The sequence below is a fragment of the Citrus sinensis genome, chromosome 3 (assembly GCF_022201045.2).
Source record: "Citrus sinensis cultivar Valencia sweet orange chromosome 3, DVS_A1.0, whole genome shotgun sequence".
Classification (NCBI taxonomy): domain Eukaryota; kingdom Viridiplantae; phylum Streptophyta; class Magnoliopsida; order Sapindales; family Rutaceae; genus Citrus; species Citrus sinensis.
Window position 1 is genome coordinate 33748776 of NC_068558.1, and position 17231 is coordinate 33766006.

The 17231-nt window shown below is 32.0% G+C and overlaps 2 pseudogenes; one reads left to right on the forward strand and one right to left on the reverse strand.

Annotated features, from left to right (window-relative positions):
• The first annotated feature begins 1548 nt into the window (after window positions 1–1548).
• On the forward strand, window positions 1549–3271 carry LOC127901250 (2-alkenal reductase (NADP(+)-dependent)-like; annotated as a pseudogene).
• A 965-nt stretch (window positions 3272–4236) lies between these two features.
• Window positions 4237–10290, reverse strand: LOC107177096 (G-type lectin S-receptor-like serine/threonine-protein kinase B120; annotated as a pseudogene).
• Window positions 10291–17231: the final 6941 nt, after the last annotated feature.

Here is a 17231-nt window from a genome sequence, read left to right on the forward strand (position 1 = left end):
GGAGACGGTGTCTAAATGAGTGTGATGAGTACTGAATAAACGGCCATGAATTGAGTGCACACAAGAGTAAATAAATAAAACTAAAAAGTTAGAGCCCAGTAACCCACGGAGTTACAAGCCACCCCAGCGTGGATCGTTCGGACCCTGATAGATTATCAACCAGAGTTGGACTGTTAGCACTTTTTCAAATTATCGAAATAGATTATATTTGATAAAACTCGCTTGGCTTATGATCTAATTTCAGTGAGAGCTCTTTACACAAGTACTACAGGTGCATCTTCAAAATTTCAATCAAATTCTATATATGGCATAGAAACTGCAGCAAGAACTAAAACAAGATTGTGCTCCGAAGAAAGGAGACTTTCATTTTGGCCATCTTATTGGGCAATTTGCAAAGTTGATGGGTTGCTATTTGTGGAAAGTGCTCAAAGTAAAGAAAAGGTGAACCAGAGTTGAGCTATTGAAAAACAAGTTGGGGTTTGATGATAATTTCAATTACGAAGAAGAGCAAGACTTGCATGCAGCTTTGAAACGGTTGGTATCAATGGATCATCTGAAGCTTTGTAGCTGGAGGAGATGGGACTTTAGAGGCAGGGCAAACAGTGGCCAACAAATTGAAAATATTCTATGAACGGTGATAGCATTTTCATTATCTTTTCTGACAAAACTTAAGCCTATAAGTTAGAAAAGAATGTATGAATAATTTTTTCTTATCCTGCGTGTGTTTTCAATAAAGTATCGTAGCCTTACTTACTAAGTGTATCAATCTGAGCTCTTTGTTTTGGCTTAATGCTTGAATCGTATCAATGTGAGGCTAACAATTTTTTTCCCCACTGCTCAAGTGCTTCCCTGAGGCATTGACAATTTACTTCGACAACGCAGGAAGGAAAATGATGGATGCAGTGCTCCTAATACGGAAAGATCTCACAATACAATTTTAATCATCCCAAAGGTCTACACAATTTTCAAAACATTTTCTTAAAGCTGATGCACATGGAAGGATTTTCAGCTATGATTACTTTTCCCAGTACCCAAAGTTTTTAAATACCGTGTTACCTTTTATACGCGAATAGAAGGGTGTTTATGCGGAAGAACCAAAGGTCTGGAAAATGCTCCTGCCACAGTGCTGTTCTTGTAGGTCTATTCAGTGGCCGCAATGTTGGGAATCAATCAGTCGTAGTTTCTCAGGAATGATTCAGCCTTCTTTTGTATATCATATTTCAATTCTTCTACTGTCTTTGTGGGTTATCATTCTGCCATTTTTACTTTGATTGTGACTGACTGGAAATAATATCTGTTTGTTATTGATTATTCTCATGGAATTTAAGTATCGTGCAAATTGGATAATTCTCACCATTAATTTTATGTGGTGCAGGTACTGATCTTGACTTTTGGTTTAGTTTTTAAGACGCATTTTGTGGAATATTATGCTTAAGGAGTTGGCTTTATCCTATTTTTGTTTGTTTCTTTTGGGAAATGGAAGGCTATAATTTGTGGTACTGATTGCACCAAAAGTGTTACCAAAAAATAAGATAAACAAAACACAGATTCTATCAATCTAAGAACTGAAAGTTTCTCTGTAAAAGATAGCCGAGAGAGAGAGAGAGAGAAATGGCAAGCGATGGTGCAGAGGCAGTGAGCAACAAGCAGGCGATATTCAGAGACTGTGTCTGGTTTTCCAAAAGAATCAGATATGTACTTGACCTCTGCCACTGTAAGCTTGAAGGTAGCAGAAGGATCTAACACAGTTCCTGTGAAGAATCTTTACTTGTCATGCGATCCCTATTCGCGGATTTTGATGACAAAGCATGAAGATAATGGTGTATTCACTTCCTTAACTCCAGGCTCAGTCATGCTTCTTTGCAAACTCATTTTTGCATGACTTTCAGTACTTATATGTGAACGTGTTTAGAATACAAATGATAAAATTTTCACTGGTGTGCTTTTTGAGCAACTTCTTTGTCAAATCTAGCTGACATGCAAATGATCTATTAACTGTTCATTTGAGCTGATATCATGCAGCCAATAGAAGGGTTTGGAGTGGCTAGAGTAGTAGACTTAGGACACCCAGAATTTAAGAAAGGGGATCTAGTTTGGGGAACAACTGGATGGGAAGAGTACAGTGTGATAAAAAATCCTGAAGGCCTCTTTAAAATTCATCAAACTGAGCTTCCCCTCTCCTATTATTCTGGAATTCTTGGTGAGTTGCTCTATTAATTTCATCTCTTGATTAGACTATACAACTAGTACTGATTATAATCTCCACAACATTTCTTTGTGTATTTATTTTTCCGACAGGTATGCCTGGGATGATAGCATGGGCTGGTTTCTATGAAATTCGTGCTCCTAAGAAAGGAGAATATGTCTTTGTTTCAGCAGCATCTGGTGCCGTTGGGTAGCTTGTTGGGCAATTTGCAAAGTTGATGGGTTGCTATGTTGTTGGTAGTGCTGGAAGTAAAGAAAAGGTGAATCAGCTGTTAAACCTTGGGTTACATGCCATTTCCTATCCGACTGTTACTTCCCGAAGTTTTTATAAGCAGTGGTTCATTTGGATGAGAGCTTACTGAAATTTCTGCCGCTTATATATTAGATTGAGCGATTGAAAAATAAGTTTGCATTTGATGACGCTTTCAACTATAAAGAGGAGCAAGACTTGGTTACAGCTTTGAAAAGGTAAGTGTCATTGCATAGTTCAGAAGCTTCAGCTTATTTTAAGCATAAAGGATCGGCACATAATCCTTTTTCGTTTTTCGTTTTTGCCTTTGTCACGTGCTTTCCTGAAGGCATTGACATTTACTTTGACAACGTAGGGGGCAAAATGCTAGATGCAGTGCTTCTAAACATGAGACTCCACGGGAGAATTGCAGCATGTGGAATGATCTCACAGTACAATCTTAATCAGCCTGAGGGTGTATGCAATTTGATGAACATTGTTTATAAGCGAATTCACATGAAAGGCCGAGTGGTTTTCGATTACTTTCCCCAGTACTCAAAGTTTCTTGACGTTGTACTGCCTTTGATCCGCGAAGGCAAGATTGTTTATGTTGAAGACATAGTCGAAGGCCTGGAAAATGCTCCTGCTGCTCTGTTAGGATTATTCAGCGGCCGCAATGTTGGAAAACAAGTAATCATGTTGTAATTTGCAAACAGCTTGTATCATCTGGCCACAAACTAAACATAGTGTTATTCAGTGCTCCAAAAGTTATCAAGGAGATTTTTTTTTCCCTTAATGTTTTATGATTTAAATATCATTTTATATCATACTTGAGAATGTCACGCATGTGTGATATTTTAAAATTTCTGTTACAAGATTATAATGGTAACACTATTTTGGTTTTTATTTACATTTTTTGACCTTTTTAAAACCATGCTTTCATATTTTCATAAAATTAAAAAAACCCAGGCTATGTAATGGCCTAATAGGCTTAATAAGCATGATTGCACACAAAAGGGGAGAAGCCCATCACGACCGCAGCCCTCCTGAAAACAGGCTTTGGACTCATGTTCCTCCTGAAAACAGGCTTTGGATTTGGACTCATGTTTGGTAGTTTTAGAGCCGGATTCGCATTAGATTTTTATTTTTAAATATTTACACTAAAAAATAGTTAATGTTAAAATATATTAATGAGTATATAATTACATAATTGACCTCAAGATTGTGGGCTGAGTAGTTTTTAAACAATTTGATTTAATTAACCACTCAAATTCAAATTCTCTGAGATATAAGAGACTAAAAAGTAAATTTGGACTTTTCCACCCATTACCTTTAAAAATAAATAAATTAAAAATATAATTACATGATTTAAAATATTGGAATGTTGCTGGCAATCAAGAATTGTGACAGTTTGCCATCATTGATTGACGTGTCTTGATGTTATTTAAACATAAATTTGATATCATTAAAATCCTCATCATCAAAGCTATGCAGTGGTGCTTGACAATAGAACTTTCATTCATTATAGATCTATAGTCAACATTTTGAATTTAATTGATTGTACTAAAAATTATATTTCTTACATGTGAAAGTACTTCAAAATGTACTAAGTTGGCTCAAGAAAATTCTTTAGAACTATTAATAAATATCATCGTGAAATAACATTCCAGCCCAGCTGCCAGTACTTATATTCCTTATGGTCCACAATACAGATGTATCCTAAATTATTCAAGAGAAACGTCGATTATTTGTCTGCCAAAGGTTGCGGCCGGTGAATATACCAACGAGAGTTTCAGCGCCATTCAAAAGTCCTTCAGCTGTGCCTTCCGCATACTCAATCTTGCTTTCTCTCTTATGTAAGGCAAAATCATCTCCAAGAACTCGGGATAAACGCTACTGTAATCGAAAACTATGAATCCTTGCATCCGACTTCGTCCGAAAACTACGAACATCAAATTGTGAACATTTTCAGGCAGATCAAGATTGTATTGTGAAGTCATTTCGCAAAACCGCAGTGCGGCCGTTTGGTGGCATGTTGGGAAAAACCGCACCTAACATTTGGCCCCCCAACATTTTCAAAATACTTTTCAATACCATCAGCAAAACACCTAGATTAACAGTTGAAAATACATTGAAAAAAATTAAAATTCTTAAGCCTGATTATTTTTCAAAGGGGATTGGCTTAATTTGTTAATCAACAAGGCACTAAAGCTTCAGAGTGAGCAGCACACTGACCTTTTCAGTGTTGCATTCAAATCCAGCTCCTCTTTGTAATTAAAAGCATCGTCAAATCCAGATCTATACTTCAATTGGTCAACGTAACATAAGATAAATGATGAAAACATAATTATTACTAAAAACTGTATGTTGGTACACGATCCAATTAACATGAAACTTGAAAGAAAGAACAAAAAGAGAGAAAGCAAATACTGGAGGTAGAAAGTGTTTTAATGAAGACATGCCCATTAAATTTCCTCAGAATTTCGAGGTGAAACCCTTTAAATTAAAAAAAAAAAATCCGAAAGGTCAACAATTATAACATAGAATTTATGAAGTTAAATCGCGCATCTTGGAATTTCTTTAATTTTGTTTTTGATGATTTTCTTGGGGGCGTAAATCAGGTTGTGTCATACTGACTCGGGTCATCATTGGCTCATTACTATTGTAATGCGTCTACCTCTGGGCTTTCTTTTTTCTAATTTTTTTTTTTTTATTGAAATAGCTATTATGTCAATTTAATAGTTATATAACAATTATGAAAGGTTTTGTTGACTTTTTTCTATTTTTTATTTCTTTTTAAAAGAAAAAATTTAAGTTAATTGTATTTGTAGTTTTCTACCAGTCCACATGCTGACTAATTGAGCTTTTTATGTTTAAAATATTTTAACATCTCTAGATTTTTATGCGAGTCTTATTCATATACAATTCATACTGCATAATATCAACCTTAGAAACATAATTTTTGTACAAATTATTTTGTAATATACACATCTTAGGAATGAAAAAATTAAGATTTAAACAAAATAAAGGAAAGAAAATAATTGTATAAACTATGTCATTTGGTGAATACTTTTCCAATGAGATATTCTTGATCATACTAAAGTAGAGAATATAAGATTAAAAAATAGAATAAATGTAGATTTTAATGTAGTACAATGTATTTTATCATGTAACGTATTAAAAATTTTTTTTTATTTAATTTTTTATTAACTTTAATGTAATGAGGTACTCTTGATTAGATGCTCTAGTACAACTGAACTGAATGCTGCTGAAATGAACACGTATTCTTCTCCCATTTTCGGAGAGAAATTCTCAAACAAGTTCGCATAAGCTGTCAATCCAGGCATCCCTACGAAATAATTCAATATGCCGCAGCTTAACCTAACTTTTCTATTGTTTATACATTTTTTTTTTTTTAAGTCTTGGATGAAACAAGTGTCCTGCATTATGTACTACTAACTAACAAATATGCTGCTGCTTTAGTGTAATAAATGAAGGAATGATATTTAAATAACAAAATTGATAGAATATTAATAAAAAGTGATAAATAGTGTCAATTTACTTTTTTTTTAAAAAAGATAAATATCTACCGATTTATCAGTGTTACCGCCAACTTTCTATCAGTGCTATATCTCTTTTAACATTTTTCTTTTTAAAGTGTATACCTAGGAGAATTGCACTCTTGATGGAAAAAAAGACCATTCAATAACATTAAAATATTGAGCAAATAAGATTTACCGAGAACTCCAGCATAGTATGAATTTAATCTAATATTATTAGGTACTTAATCCAACGTCACACTTATATGTTAATAATTATTTATTGCAAACTATCATATAAAGTTAAGTTCAATCACAAGTAATCTATTAAGATTTACGATAATACATGCATTAATATATCAAATAAGTTGTAGACTTTTAATGTATAGAGACTTAAAGATAATTTCTATTTTCATAATAGGTTGAAATAAGAATATATAGTCAGCTCACAATAATTTCTTTAATATTCGTTAAATGCACAATTATCCATTTCCAATGAATACAAGATCTTTTGGACGATTCTATAACAAAACTCCAATATTAGAGAAGCAAAATAAAATGGTTGTACTTGTAGCCACATAATATGTTGTGTAATTTCTTTGGGGTGTTAAAAAGCACAGAAGTACAGCTCCCGCAAGTGGCGGTATGAAATTACTGCAGTAACACTAATGAAATAATAATAATAATAATAAAATTGGCAGAGCTATTTGAACCCACCAATTTTCTCTATGCTCCTTCTTTTTGTCTAAGAATTTTATTATCTAAATAATTTTAAAAAAAATTACTTAATCAACCTTTTCATCTCTTTCTCTTCTCAATTTCACAAATTCTCATTAATTTATTTAAATATATTCTTTTAGTTACAAATAATTGGTCACTAACAAAGAGGAATAGGACCCCTCCTTTAAAAATGAACATCTACAAATTTTATTAGTCATGAAAAGTAATGAATATTAATTAAATTAATTTTTACCAAACATGAAAGCTATGAATATGAAGGAAAAAAATTAGATATAAAAAACAAGAAATATAGATCATGATACACTAAGAAAAGTAAGAAAAAAAAGAATCCAAAAAAGAGTGATATTAAATATTTAGTTTATAGAATGTGAAAGTAGAAAGAGAATATATAATTGTAAGATAGAGAGAGAAAGAGATTACTAAAGAAAATTTTGAGATTGTGAAATTTTAAATTTTTAATAATGAATATATTTTTTAAATGGGTAAAAAGAAGAATTTAGTGGGATTAAATAGTCTCATCCACAATAAATTGATGATATCATTGGCCCATACTATTTTTGTTTTTTCTTTCTTTTGGAAAGATTAATTGGCCTTACTTCTTACCATAACTTTTGTCATTATATGTATGATTAGATGATGTTATTTTAACTTATATTTCTCACTTATTAGTTTTTTTTTTTTTAATCCAATGGAGAATAAATTGGCATCATTAGATTTTTCTTTAACTTTTAATATGTGTCATTGGATTGTATAAAATCGATAGTTCAAAATTTATATCAAAATTTTAAGTCGAAAATTTGAACTAAAATAACATCTCCATTAGGTTTATTCATATAAAATCTGGAGTACTTTTAATATGTATTATTAATATTAACGTTTAATAAGTTTTCTTACAATCTCATATGAGAATGAGATGTACATTAGTATGGAAATGAGATGTATACTACATTTTAAAATTTAATGAATCTCAAAGAAACAGAGAAAATAAAAGATCTATTACTTGAGAAAAACGTTCATAAACATGGAAAATGTAGGCAGGTATAAGTTAATGGAAAGATCACATAATTAACTCATGATTTTCTTTCTCAAAATAACGCAATTAAAAAAAAATATACAGTTGAATTTTCACAATTTTATTGCATTATTAAAAACTTACATCATAGAATTGTCAACGAGGTGACAGTGTGGAAAGAGTAACTTCATTAGCAGAACAAACTTTCAAATCTGAAGGGGATTTAACTCGGCCAACCGAAAATGCCGGTTGGGTTGGTTGAAGAAGTGTTATGGTATCAGTTGCCAACATAAAAACCACTGAAGACATTGTAGGTCTGTCTGCTGGATCTTCTTGTACACACAACAACCCAATGTGAATCCGTTTCAAAAGTTCCTCTAGGATAAACGATTCCTTCAGTACTGGATCCATCAGCTCTTGTGCATTTCCTTCACACCACAGTTTCCACGTCTGAAATTTTTTTATCAAGCAACGAACTGGTAATTAAGCTATTGTTATGGCAGTTGATCGAAACAGTTTACAATATTTTAGCTCTAACGTTACATCTCACTAAGTTTTTCATTACCCGTGTTGTTAACAAACAACTTGATTCGTGCAATATAAAATCTCGGGATGTGTAGTGGAAAAGTAGACGCGTTGTAACAATAGAACTATTTAGAGGGTTAGATGTAGCCTATGAAAAACACAGATGGAGATAGTTACGTACATAAGTGAGGAGGCTTTGACCCTGTTCGTAAAGATAAAATCTCGTATCCTTTCTCCCACTTATTATCTCCAGTAGAAGAACCCCGAAACTAAAAACATCTGATTTAACTGAAAATAGTCCTTCCAAGGCATATTCTGGGGCCATGTATCCACTGTTTGAAATTGGAGAAGCAAAATTAGTAGGTAACACCTAGAAATATTGTCCTCTGGGAAGAAAAAGAAACAACAAATAGGGATAAAATGTACTTACTATGTTCCAACAACTCGGTTAGTATTAGCTTCACTTTGATTTCCACCAAATACCCTCGCCATTCCAAAGTCTGATATCTTTGGATTCATCTTATGGTCTAGCTTTAAGGTCTCGATGAATAATTTTCAGTCGAGAATCTTCATGCAAGTACAAAAGACCGCGCGCAATTCCATTAATAATGCACATCCGTCTGTTCCAGTCCAGCTGCACACTCCTCGTTGAATCTATCAATGAATTGAACAAAACATGTAACTTGACGAATCACTCTGTACTGCTATATGGCTAAGGAAATATTTGGATTGTACAAGGAAGCTGTATTTAGTGGTTATTGGATAAAGAAAATGAAAATAAGTCAATCTTAACCATATACACATGCTAAAATCAGCACGAAATCCGAGTTTAAGGAGATGATAAATCCAATAATTCTAACTTGCGCGAGTGAATATATTTGAGAGGCAAACCAAAGAGTAGGAAATCGAGGCTTTTGTTGGGCATGTACTCGCAGATAAGCAACAGTTCATTTCCCTCTAAGCAGCATCCCAAAAGTCTCACAAGATTTTTGTGCTGTAATTTGGCAATTAAATTCTTGAACTCTTGTAGCCCTTGCCCAGACGATCTTGAGAGCCTCTTCACTGCAATCTCCTTGTCATCATTTAATACACCCTGCAAACAACATATTATTGTTTTGTAACCAACTGCACTATGTCATGGTGACACTCACATTACCATAATGTGAACAACATTGCCTCTTAAATCGTTCCTCTATAAATTGAAGCCATCATCTTGTGATTACTTACCTTGTACACAGGTCCAAACCCGCCTTCTCCAAGCTTATTTTCATTAGAGAAATTACGTGTAGCCTCGTGTATCAAATCTAGTGGGAACAAAGGTAATTCTTGAGATTCCACCTTCTTCTTTCCTCGTAAAATACTATACGAGTAGCCTTCATCATCATCATCATCTCCAGTTCTACCTTCTCTGGAGCGAAGAAATTGAAGCACTTGCTGTTTTGCATTTTCCTCTGGAAAGCATGTTTTCGTTTTGCTTAGCAAAAAACAGAGGAAAGCAGAGCAGAGGTTGACATAGTTTCTGTAATACCAAGTAAATGATCATTACCTTTATTTTTTCTATTTCTTTTCCTTATTTTCCGAAGCAAAAAAAACTAACGTCATGACTACTTCCCAAAGCAAAGAGTTTTACTTTTAATATTCAAGATTATGAATAATGACGATAAATTAGGAGAATGACACAACCACTGTATTTTAAGCAAAAATGATAATGATGTAAATGGATCAAAGAGGTTCGAAAAATGTAAATTAGCTACATCAGAAAATTAATTGGCGATAGAAAAAATTACTTTCGAATGCCATCTCATGTATCACTAATTAGTTGGTGATAATAGATTGTCGTATTAGTAATAATACAAAAAGTTAACAATACCTGGTAGTCTGGTACCACACCCAACTTACTAAACATAGCTTTCGGGAAGGCATGAAGCAGTGGGTATACACACAGACACACAAAAACACACGCAAAGGTTAATTACCCTCAGATACATGTACTCACCTTTTGTACTTTGGTACTTCAAGCATATTATTCTTCTATTCATTTTTAGTATGTATATAAATATTATTACGCATAATTAATATATCGCCACGGTAAATAATAAATAATTAAAAAAACGGGTAATTTTTAAAAACCTCCCCTAAGGTTTGGGCTTGTTGCAAGTAGATGACGAGAATTTGTTTATTTGTAAAAAACCCCCTACCGTCAGTTAACTTTAACATTGACCGTTAGTTGACTATGCAAAGACAATATTACCCTTAACAATAATTTGTAGACGGAAATAACTAAAAGAAAATTAAAATTATTGGCTATTTTACCCTCTTTAAATTATTGATATTTTCTTAAAGTTCCTACAAGAAAGATAAAATTAAAAATTTTAAAAATCATCTTTAAATTATTGATATTTTCTTAAAGTTTCTACAAAAAAGATAAAATTAAAAATTTGAAAATGAAATAGTTATAATCTTTACCTATGATATTGTAAATCTTTAGAATTGACAAGGATAAAATTGTCAAAAAATAGGGTTTGTGCTTTTCGCGCCAACAATTTTAATTTTTTTTTAGTTATTTCCGTCTACAAATTGTTGTTAAGGGTAATATTGTCTTTGCACAGTCAACTAACGGTCAATGTTAAAGTTAACTAATGGTAGGGGTTTTTTTACAAATAAATAAATTCTCGCCATCTACTTGCAACAAGCACAAACCTCAGGGGAGGTTTTTAAAAATTACCCTTAAAAAAACACCCACAGAACAGTACACTTAAAATACTCAATAATTTTGCTTATTTGTTTGACGGCTGGTCCGAAAGGGCATGCCGCTTTGAGCTTTATTCTCCGTATTATAAATGGCCACCGACAACGATATTTACTTTTTTTTTTTTCAGTTGTTTGTTTTGCCCGTGGGGTTTGTAATAAAATTACTTCAGAATTTTTTATTATTAAATAATTAAAAAATTAATTTTTGATTGCTGTAAAATTTAGTACTCATATCAATTTTATTATTATAACTGTAAAATTTAAAAATTATGTGCAGTGCAATCAATTAAAAAATTGAAAAAATTGTGAAAGTTACCGACAATGATTTTAAATAATAAGAAATTTAGATCAATGTACATTTGTGCTAGTCAGCTTGTGGGTGTGCAGATTATAATCAACACTCAACATGTCCAATCGTAATTCAACATTTTTTTATCAGCTTGTGTGATACATTTTCATTTTGGGCTTGTGCAAACGAGGCAACAACGCAATTTTCTTCTTTTTAAAAAAAATGTTCTTCATTTCTTTTAATTTTTTTCATTTATTTTTTAAATAATTTAATAACTTTTTCCTTCCAACCACATTCACACACTTGCCTCACGGCTCCACAAAAATTAAGATCACAAGATTCACTCATTCACAAATATTTATATTTCACTAAATATTTTTTACTTACTGGATGGACTACTCTCACCTACAAAGTAATAAAATTAATTTTTATCTTTTTACCACTATATAATATTATATATACACGCCAATATGCTATGATAATTCACAATTCTTTTTCCTTTTTTTTTTCCTCTCAAACTTTTCAATATTCCAAAAGCCAAAATTACCATGGATCTTCAAGAACACAATATGAATGTAGAAGAACTTCAACACCCTCAAGAACACGGTGTTGATATAATTGGACCTCAACAAAACAACAATGCAAGACTAAATCAGTCCAAAAGTCGTCATTTAAATGAGCTTTTTCAAAACTTTACTACAATAAGGAAGGAAATAATATATAGTGGTTTCCATCGTCCTTACAAACGGATGATCTTCATGAGCAACTATTATCATCGGGAAGTTATTTATTCAAAAGTACATGGTACAAAGGGTTCATGTCAGCACGTGTCAAATTGTTTAGCTCGCTACCTTAGACAGAGACAAAATTAACCTTGCTCATTTACCGTATACATAGTGTGATTAATCAATGTTATTTCATGCTTAATAATCAATATTTTGTATTTTCATACTTGTTATTCGTCGATTTGTCATAATACGTATTTCGTAGTTGTAACTTGTAAGTTGTGACTTGTGATTTGTTATAATTGATATCTCGTAGTTGTAACTTCTTGTAATTGTTATTCCAAAATATAATTTTAATTTTCATTAATAATTACAATTATCTATGGAATTAAATTTATGTATTGTTGTGTTATAATTGGTTATTGTGAAATTAAATATAAAGTTGTGAAATTGTGATAAATTGATAATAAAATGTTAATTACTCCCTTAATAAAAATTATTATTGATGTTGTTATTATGATGAAGATGATGATGATGATTATTATTATTATTATTGAGCTGATGGATTTAAAAAAAACACGTCAGGCACGTGGGCTTGAATAAATTATGCTAGGCAGGTGGACCTTTTTAAGCACACTGAACAGATTGGCCTTTTATGGGTACAACCCATAGCACAGTCCGAGCACAGCACAAGTGAGCTTGTGTCGTGGGCTATGCCAAGCCTTTAAAAAAAATTGGGCACAGCATGGCACAGCCTATTCACTTGGTGGGCTGTGCCATGCCGGCCCATGGGCCCTAGTGGGACGTGCTTTGCAAGCACAGCCCGTTAGCCATCTTTGGACTACTCTCTTTCAAAATACGAAGCATAGCTCTTTAAAAAAAATTGTAAATCAACTATTATTAGAAGTCCGTGGGAATAACTATTGTTGTACTCTTTGGCTAATAATGGTGTTTTGTATAATTTTAAAACAAAAAAAAAATTGAATAATTAGCTCAGATTATACGGCTGATAAATTATATACCACATGTTTAAATTTTTTGGTAAGATGTGCATGGAGATGGAGTAAATGGATTTGTAGGAAGTTTTTGTTCGGTTTGAACCATCTTTACGTGAACGGTTAGAGAGGGATTGACTTGCTATCACTCTAATGACAAATTATTAAAAAAAAAGAAAAAAAAAAGAAAAAAAAAAGAAAAGAAAAAACATGTATCCTGATATCATGGATTTTACCTTGCAGTACTAATATTGAAATTTTTTTATTTTTTTATTTTTCTCTAATGATTACGAGTCCGTATGACTAAATAACATTAAATAAAATAAAGTTAGTAATATTAAAAGTAATATTAATTTTCTAAGACTCATTACTAATTTCTTTATTTTATTTAACATTATTTATTTTTACGAAAGAATAAATATAATAATAAGCCTATGACTATCTAATATTAAATAAAATAAAATATTTTTAAGACTCACTATTGATCATTTTATTTTATTTAATACTATTTAATTTTTTAAAGAATAAATATAATGATAAGCGCATGACTAAATAATATTAAATAAAATAAAATTATTTTTTAAGACTCACTGCTAATTAAACAATATAAGTTTAAAACAATCTAGACTTATGTGCTAAATCTTTTAACTCTTCAACATTTTGAGTTTTTAGTAAATATCAGGAAGCATGAAGTTAATATTCAAATAGATAAATGTCTACAATTGAAACTATCTTCTTATTAAATCCAACAGTAAAGGATTGAAATCACCAAAAGATAAAAATTAATGGTATCTTGCAATTGTTGCAAGGTAGTTGATTCCATATGTATAGAAAATTCTAAGATCACAACATCAATATCATGATTATTGTCTACCATTAGATTAGATCAAGAATTCACAATAATTATAATATAATAAAAGAATTTAATTAAATTACATATAATTGGTTACAAGCTGGTTAAATATTGTTTTAAAAGTAAAATTTTACCAGTTTAATTTTTTTTTAAAAAAAGGAATTTGCTTTTAAAAGAATAATAAAATATAAAGGCAAAATTGAATCCCTAATTATCAAATTGCAAAAGAGAAAGTCACACCCACTGCCACGTTAACTTCCATTTGGGTGCATCACCAATGGTTAGTGTGTTGTTTTATGGAATTTATGAATTATAATATATGTTTTAATAAAAAGAAAGCTTGCAATATTTTTTGTAACGATAAGCCTAGTGTAGTGGGAATGGTTTTATTTACTGAGTTGACAGCTCACTCCTCATCATTACTTTTTACAGATTAAGTACTTTGTTAAGAGATGTGTTTATTATTGGAGTTAAACACTCATTTCTTTTTTACCTAATTGAATAAGAGAAGGAATAAACTCATGTTGTTTTTAAATTTATTTATTTTATGAACTTCTAATTGGGGAGTTATGAGACTTTTGTTATTTTTATGTCTTTGGGAGAGATTATTTAGTAATTGACACATGGATTTGTGGCTTTTAGTCGACTAAATATTTGAAGTATTACAATTTGAGATTTTTGTATAAGGATTTGGATTTGTTAGTAATCTCGTCCATCGTGTACTCTGCATGTATTAGATTTAGGGTGTCACATACAGTCTGCCTCTTGGCCCTTACTCTTTTTTGTTCTTTCTTCTTCTTTTGGAAAGATTAATTGGCCTTACTGCTTACTCTAACTTTTGTCATATATATGTAGTTTTAGATGAGGTTATCAATTAATTTTTTTTATGATTTAATGAAAATGAATTGGCATCAATGCCATTTTAACTTTCAATATCTTTTATTGGATTGCATAAAATTAATGGTTCAAAATTTGTATAAAAAATTCAAGTCAAAAATTTAAATTGAAATAAGATCTCCATCAGTTTTATTCATATAAAATATGTTAATATATATTATTAATATTATTTGAGTGGTTAAAATATCACTGCCTACACATGCACACATTTGGTCGAGATTGTAACCCCTTCGTGATTAAAGCAATATTCTAAGAGATGTTGGGTGTATCCAATCAAGAAAAAGTCAGATGTGTTTCCAATATTCAAATAGTACAAAGCGCGGGTAGAACTTGAATCCAGAAAAAAAAAAATCAAGTGCTTGAGGACAGATAATGGTGGAGAATATACAGACGGTGAGTTTCTTACTTTCTATAAGCAAGAAGGTATTCAGAGACAGTTCACAGTGGCATACACTCCCCAAAAAAATAGAGTGACAGAGAGGATGAACAAGACTCTTACTAAAAAGATAAAAGTTATGTTGAGAACTGCTGGTCTACCCAACTCATTTTTGGCAGAAGCAGCCAAAACTGCATGTTATGTAGTAAATCGGTTGCCATCTATGTCAATTAGGTTGAAGACTCCAATGGAGATGTGGATTGGAAAGCCAACTAATTACTAGGGGTGGGCGCGGTTCGGTTCGGTTCGGTTTTTTACTAAATTTTTCATAATCGTTCGATTACGATTATTTTAAAATCATAATCGCGATTAATCAAATACTCAATTAATTGAAATAATTCGATTCGATTTGGTTCGATTATTTCGATTATGGGCCTATTAGGCCTATTTTGGGCTTTTTTAAATTTAAAACCTTAAATTAATAAATCTACCATAAACATAAAAAGTTAACAAATAAAAAATCAAAATATATCTCAAAGTATATTCAATAACACATAACATGTTCAAATAATAAGTTTAAATCAAAATAAATAAGCAAAAAGTCTTTTAAAAGTAACAGAATCTATGGAATTAAGCAACTAATAAAAGAGAAAAACTCAATCATGGAACAAATATTTAATTAAGTTTAAACGGTACAGAGTAAGTTAGAAAACAATGAAACTATCCGTATTCCGTAGAAACAAGGCAAACAACTGCAAACAAGAATACATACTATAAAGATCCAACAATCACAATGTTTTTACAAAATTCTGAACATACCAGAACAATCAGAGGAACTAAATGGGGAATCCACATGCACATGGAAACCAGACACTACAAAAATTCATTTTCCCATTCCCAAAGTTATAAAAAGGACAAAGATCACCAGGGGAATAGTTTTATAAGCACAAGTTTATTTCAAGCTTAAAACTGCATGCTGCAAACGGCCATTTGTTTATTCTGCCGTGAAGACAATAAAAAAGGCAAAACATATTAATCAACGTGTTCCTCAAATTTGCCTTCAAAGAAAACGAAACAGATTTCTAAGAATGCGTGTCAATAGCACGTGAAAAGCCAAAACACAATCACAAGTTGAATTATGTGGCACTTTACAAATTAAAATTAAATAAACTTAATCGAAACTTGAGTTTTGATTTTATTTATGTTCATCACCAAATTGCACTGTTTTCTCCAAATTGGAGTCGAAGAAGAATCGTGGAAATTGGTTAAAACCAATGGCACCAGTAAAAACAAAGGGAGCATTTAACGCCAGCAGCAGCAGCTGTTTGTTTGATTACCTTTTCACGCCAGCAGGAGCTCAAGTTCTCTGCAAAAACAGCTCAAGCTCAAGCAGCTCAAGTTACCAGCAGCAGTTCACAACAGCAGTCAGATGGCAGTAGCAGCAGTGGGGACGCGATTCCAGCGGTGAAGGTTCGTGAAGGATGAGCAGCAGCAGCAGCAGCAGATTTCAGCGGTGAAGGTTTGTGAAGATCAGAAGATGAGAAGAATCAAGAATGTGTTAGATTAGGGATTGTGTAAAAATCAATTTGCGTTCGGTTTTTTTCTGTGGTCGGTTCGGTTTTTCGGTTTTTTTTTAAACTGAAAACCGAACCGACTGATTTTACTACTACTAAATTACTATTTCGATTTTTGATTGATCAGCTTTTTTTGCCCACCCCTACTAATTACTCCTACCTACATGCATTTGGATGTCTTGTTTATGTGATGTACAATACCTAAGAAAGAACAAAGCTGGATCCAAAATTTAGAAGATATATCTTCTTGGGGTATGCTGGTGGAGTAAAGGGGTATCGTCTGTGGGACCCCACTACCCACAAGATCATCATCAGCAGAGATGTTATTTTTGTAAAAGATCAACTGCAAAAGAGATATGGGGATGATAGCACTGTAAAAAAAAAAGCCAGAGACTATACCGATATATGTAAAAAAATAATTTGGGGGTGAGAAGATTCAGATTCTTTTAAAGCAGCACCAGAGCACGAGCAACAAGAACCAGTCGAGTCCGAGTTCATAGAATTTCGACGATCAACTTGT